Source organism: Vigna angularis, chromosome 6 (genome assembly GCF_016808095.1).
Source record: "Vigna angularis cultivar LongXiaoDou No.4 chromosome 6, ASM1680809v1, whole genome shotgun sequence".
Lineage (NCBI taxonomy): Eukaryota > Viridiplantae > Streptophyta > Magnoliopsida > Fabales > Fabaceae > Vigna > Vigna angularis.
Window position 1 is genome coordinate 6698202 of NC_068975.1, and position 6148 is coordinate 6704349.

The following is a 6148-nucleotide window of genomic DNA, read 5'->3' on the forward strand; positions in this document are numbered from 1 at the left end:
ATCGATTACATGGATTGTGTATTCAATTAAGTTTGTTAAGATTTGAAAACTGACTTATGCTTGTCTAACTGCTATAAAGGTCATATTTTTAAATATGTTTAACTAAGCATTTAATGAGAATCGATTGTATTAATTGCATATTCAATTAAGGAGCCAAGTTGATTGTAATTCTGTTACACTTGTGTAAAGTAACCGATTACATAAGTTGGCGAATCGATTAAATTGCGTCAGGATTGACTTAAACTATATATTGACGCATTGATTGAATTTCTATAAGACAATTGAGATTTACATTTTTATCGTTTGATAAGTTTTATAGAGGTGATCAAAAGCTCCAAGAAACAAGAACTTGAAGTGGTTTACTATTCTTGAAGATTTCTTGAGAGGCAAACTTGACTAGATTAAAGGAGGTTGATCGTTCTGCACAACTGAGGTGCTTGTTGTTTGATCAGGAGAAGAAGATTCACAATCTTTGATTTGTGGTTCCTAGTGCGTGCAACCAAGAAGAAGAACGTGGTGTTCTTGGGAGTTTGAGAGGGTTCTCAAAGGGGTGACTATAGGAGAGGATTGTTCTTACTGCAGGTTTTTGTATTAGTTATATTAGATTAGTGAGTTAGAAAGGTTGTTTACATTTTGACAGGTTGGTCACTGTAAAGACCTTGTTGTAAAAACTCATATCTCTATGGTGCAATGGGCTTTCAATCTCGGGTTGATTGGAAGGAAACTGGAACTAGTATGAAATCAGAGTTTGATTTTTCTTCTCCCTATCTCTCTGCATTAATCGATTACATACTGTCATTAATTGATTAAGCATATTGTTACATTGCATGCATATTACTTATTGTCCAAGAAATGTTTAAAGAATCATATCATTTGCGAAAAAGATTTGAAAAACATTAATTTTGATAAAAACACCAATTCACCCCGTCTTGGTGATGAGAAACAAAGCTCATTAATTCTAACAACAACAAAAGTTTTATCTTGAAATTGACCACATAGATCACACCAAAAAACATCATTTTGTTCCTTCTGTCATTGGACTTTGAATCTAGAGTGTCACTCTTCTCTGTATCAAAAATCTCCCTCTGAGTCTGCACCTCCATCACTCTTCTCATTCAGTAAGCCAGAATTGGCATATTCAAAAGCCACATATATGAAAAATGCAATTGGAGCACGAAAAAGAAGAATGTTGTAAGCCAACTAAAGCGATCAAAAGAGCCAATTCGGTAATTTTTATAAAACATTGCAATCTTTTCATAAATATCAAGGTAAATGAAATGCTTGATTCCATTTAATCTGGTGCTCTCTATGATATTCATGGTTGGTTAAATTGCTGAGAAAAATTAACCAAAGATACTAAGTGTACAATTATTTACTTTGCTCTATAAACTATACTAGCAAAAAGTAAAAAGAGCAATAGTAAGTGGCTTGTAAAATGAAAAATACCAAGAAAAAGTGCTTCTGAATCATAAAGAATTCCCTAATATGAAGGCATTAGAAAGAGAACTTACCCAAAAGATTGACAGTTGCAAATGTGAATAAATACTCCATCCTTTCACAGAGTTATGAAAGACACTACACAATAAACTAATTTTTGTAACTGAGGGCAATTCTCAAGCTTTAAAACTTCAAGCTTTTCAGAGTACGGTTGTACCTAAGGGTGTTCTAAGCCCACCAACTCTAACTCTTTTAGATCTATTAAGAGTAATTGTTTCAATCCCGCAAGTCCTCTGTCGTGAACTTGATGTGTTTGAGAGGGAAATATCTCTCACAAACCAAAGTAGTTTTGTATCATAAGACCGAATAAATTGGGTAGCTTGTGAAAGAAGTCAAAAGGCAAACTATCTTTCTCATTTTCATCACCTCAAAGCACAACGAAAGATAAGTTATATTGCAAAGAATGTCTTGTGGCAACTCTACTTCTCTAAATAACATAATGTTTTCTTCATTGAGTGCCAAAGCCTTTATTTTGGTAGAAATCTAACAATTGAGGACAAACAAATTCAAAAGAAAAAGTGTAAGTGTTGTTTGTTAGAAGCATTAAAAGGTAAATAGAAAGAAAAGGAAACTAAAAAGAGTGTAAATGTCAATGCTTCGTTACCTTTTCAACTGAAAACATAGGTTGTTACAGTGGGCTAACTTGAGCCTGTATAGGTCCTTTCTGATTTTCATCAAAGTCTAATGTGAATAGCTTCAATTTAGGACAATAACACACAAATAAGATTTCTAATAACAGACAATCCAGATCATGCTTTCCAGGATAAAAGCAACTCAAGAGTGGCATGTTTCCAAGACATAGACTCGACAAACAAGGGAGTTCAAACATTATTTTGGTTCCATGTTCCATTCCATCCTCCTTTTCCACTATTTTTCTACCAGTTTTCCACACTCGTTTATATGAAGTGTCTCAAGCTTCCTGAGATTTCTTGCTAGGGATGAAGAGAACAATGTTATCAAACTTTCACAACCATTAACAGCCACTTGCAAATTATGAAAGCTGATAATTCCTGTTGAGTTTTCCTTCCATACATGTTTGGAATTTGACAAGTTTTTTAAAGTAAAATTTTTCAAACCAAAAACTACTCCCTTCGTCTTGACCTCACTCTCATCAATGTCGAATATTATTTTCATTACATCGGATTTTTTCACATTCAATTCTTCTAAGTTCTTCAAGTAAGGAAGTACATGAGATAGAATTAAAATAGTTTTATTGCGTGCTGCATCAAATTCCAATTTCTTCAAGAATCACACGCTTTGAATATTCCATAAATTCCTTCCAAGTCAAGAAACTCAACGTCAGAGTAATGGACAAGTTTCATAATTGAGACTTCAATTTTCTTTTGATTGTCGAAAACTATCTATGTGCATCATTAATTGAGATAGATGACATTTTTTTTTTCTGATTACATTACTGTTATGTGAACAATACAGCAGAACTCACAAATCCTAAAACCTTATGCCAACTAGGAATAATAATGGAGCTGGGAATGCATGTATTTAATGGAAAGAATTACATTAATTCTGTCTAATAAACATTGAAACTATATTGAGTAAAAAATGTTTATTAGACATTTGAAAGTAATGCATGTTTTAGTTTTCCTTCTTTTTTTTTGTTATCTTAAATAGATCTTCATTTATAATAAAATATTAATCTCCTTACAAGCCTTTCATCTTTTCAGTCAACTTCTATTTCAATCTTTTAAACTTTTTGAAGATTTTAATTAGGAAAAGTTGTCATAACTATGATCCAACTGAGACAAGTTCATTTTTTAAAGCCTACTAAAACAATCATTACAATTATGGTGACAATGGTGTGTATTCTACATGAAGAAGAGCAAATTGCAAACAGACCACAACAACCAAAGCACATGAATAAACTCCACTTCCGAATAACAACCAATGATCCAGAAGAAACATACTTTATGCAATTTATCTTGAAAGAAAAGATTATAAAAAATGTTAGGAGAATGTGAAAGAAACGAGTACCTTCTTTTGCACAATGGAGGATCATACTCTATCAGACACAAAAAAACCTGAGAAAAGAAACAACATTGTGCATATAACTTAATAATCTATTTAATTAAAGCGAAATAAAAAATGCTTTATGTGAAATGGCCAAATTAACAAAACAACAGGTCATAGTCAAGCTCTAATAGGAAAATTGAAAGTGCATATACATATAAAGCAAGAGAAAGGTAGAACAACTGTAAGAGATTCATAAACTTCAAAACAGTGAAAGATAAAATATACAAAATCTCTGGATCCAACCCTATTTTATATCCACATTTGTAAAACTAATTTCACAAAGTTCCAATAGGGATTAGGTTCCCTAATTTCTAGGGTTTTCAGAATAGTGTAACGGGATGGAAAATGGAGTTCAAACGAGAGGCGAAGCAATTAGGGAATCCATAAGAAGAGAACTTACCGGTGAGGGACCAACGACGAAGGATACTGTCGCACACTCCCTAACGAATCGTGAAAATGAGTGCAAGTCGAGAACTGCAGTGGAGAGGAGACTATTGTGAACTGTGAACACGTGCAAGATGGAAACTGGACATTTGGGTTATAGAAGCTGTGAGGACAGTGAAGACAGTGAATAACAAAATGGAAAATGGAGAAAAAAAGAGGAAAGTGAGGTAACAAGAAGGATTCGAAGATTTATTAAAAGAAATAATTGAAAGGACCTGAGGGAAACCGCTGGGAAGTACCTAGGTTTTCAAAACCCGAAACATAACCCCTCCTATAATATATTATAATATATTATTTTTGTAGTACGTAGGTGTGCTAGGATCCTTTTATATATATGCAAAACACTATTTTCATCAACTAACTTTCTTGTAGAAGCCTTTGAACACGTCTTCATGGAAAGGTCATGCTATATATGAGTTAAGAGTTTCTTGGCTTTGTAACTTCGGTCTAATAACACGTCTTAGAGAGTTCATTTAGTTTTCATGTATTGTGTCCATGGATGTAAAGTAAGACCTACAAGAGCTTTTAAGTGTCTTGTAACAGTCGACATGCACCTAGTAAATCAAATTTTGTCTAAACTTAAGATCTCTGTCTTGAGATTTCATATGATGGTATGAATTTTTGTCTTTTGCTTAATATAAAGTAACTTCAGTAAATATTCAAAATTTGATATTTTTTAGGGATAAATATATTTTTGATCTCTTAACTTTTAGTGAAAAATTGGAATTGATCCCTCTTCAAAACTTTTGAACTAATTTAGTCCCCCAACTTTAGAAATGTGTGAATTTAGTCATTTTAACTAAATTTTGTTAATTTTATTTGATGTTTAAATGCCTTTCTCAGTTAATATTAAAGCAAAAATATGTCAAACGGTGTAAACAATTCAAATGCTATCATGAAACGCACTTGAATAATCAAATAAACCTAACAAAATTTAGTTAAAAGGACTAAATTCATACATTTCTAAAGTTTGGGGACTAAATTAGGCCAAAGTTTTGAAAAGGGACTAATTTCAATTTTCACTGCGAAGTTAAGGGATTAAAAACATATTTAACCATTTTTTTTATTATCAAAATCATGAATGACTGAGAAAAGATCCTAAAAAACTTGGATGTTATCATGACCCAATTGTTAATGTTAACAAATTGTCCCTTTTTTTATTATCAAATAAAATCAATTTATGAAGAAGGAAACACGTAATATGATATAGATACAATAATTTTAGATACTTTTATTTTTATTTTTTTAAAATACGCTAGAGCTTTACAAGAGAGATTGGAGAATAGATTATTTTCATTAGTTTTTGATAAAATATAGTTTTTCATGCTAAGCACATCTTTCTATTTTAGTTGTTTGAAAATGATAAATAAAAATAATATATAAGATCAAAATATCAGGGTTAACTTTTAAGCATGTGAAAAATGAGATAATCATAAAATAAACAAGATTTTATAGAGCTTTAACATTTGTATATACAAACACTAGACATTATGTCAGAACATAACATAGTGAAAGAGTATACACTAGTGCAGTTAGGGGAAACGATAGTGATTATTTTTGCCAATAGACAGTGGTTCCCGAACCGAGGCATATTAAGGCGAGGCATATTAAGGCGAGGCAAAAAGGGGTAGACTTTTTTCCTCGGTTCTGAACCGAGGCATAAAAGTGTAGGATTTTGCCTCAGTTCGTAGCGAACCGAAGCAGTATGCATTTTGATTTTTTTATTCGCAGGGCTTTATGCCTCGATTCCCCCTGAACCGAGGTCGTATGGTCGCCTCTACTACCTCGATTGGGACCTTAATTAAGGTAGTAGGGTCTTTTCTTATTTTTTATTTTTGCTTCTTTCGTCAGCCTTTATGCCTCGGTTGGGGCCTGAACCGATGCTATAGGGGGGTTTTCTGCCTCGGTTATGGTCACAACCGAGGCATATTTCCCTTTTTATTAAAGAACAGGTCTGTTTCTGCAACATTCCCAACTGCAGAAACAGACCTACATATAATTTCACAGCCAGAACAGTTCAGAACAATCCAAAAACATATATTTTGAGTAGAAATTATATGGCTTAATTACCTACTTAGTCCCCATGTTCGGAGGTAATTTGCTGTTTAGTACCCGGTTTTAAAAATGTAGGCATTTGATACCTATGTTTTGAAATTTGTATCAATTGAATCCTACCCAC

At 32.7% G+C, this 6148-nt stretch overlaps 1 long non-coding RNA gene across 5 annotated transcripts; it reads right to left on the reverse strand.

Annotated features, from left to right (window-relative positions):
• Positions 1 to 538: 538 nt before the first annotated feature.
• Positions 539 to 4302, reverse strand: LOC108342149 (uncharacterized). Of its 5 annotated transcripts, none has more exons than XR_008250167.1 (4): positions 3926 to 4178; positions 2102 to 3533; positions 1512 to 1980; positions 539 to 1107 (listed from the first exon to the last, which is right to left on the reverse strand). It is a non-coding gene; the product is annotated as an uncharacterized LOC108342149 (long non-coding RNA). The 5 variants fall into 5 exon arrangements; XR_008250166.1 differs by lacking the exon at positions 539 to 1107 and adding an exon at positions 4185 to 4302 and having other exon boundaries at positions 1508 to 1980; positions 3926 to 4072; XR_008250168.1 differs by lacking the exon at positions 539 to 1107 and adding an exon at positions 4209 to 4252 and having other exon boundaries at positions 1508 to 1980; positions 3926 to 4072.
• Between the last annotated feature and the right edge of the window lie 1846 nt (positions 4303 to 6148).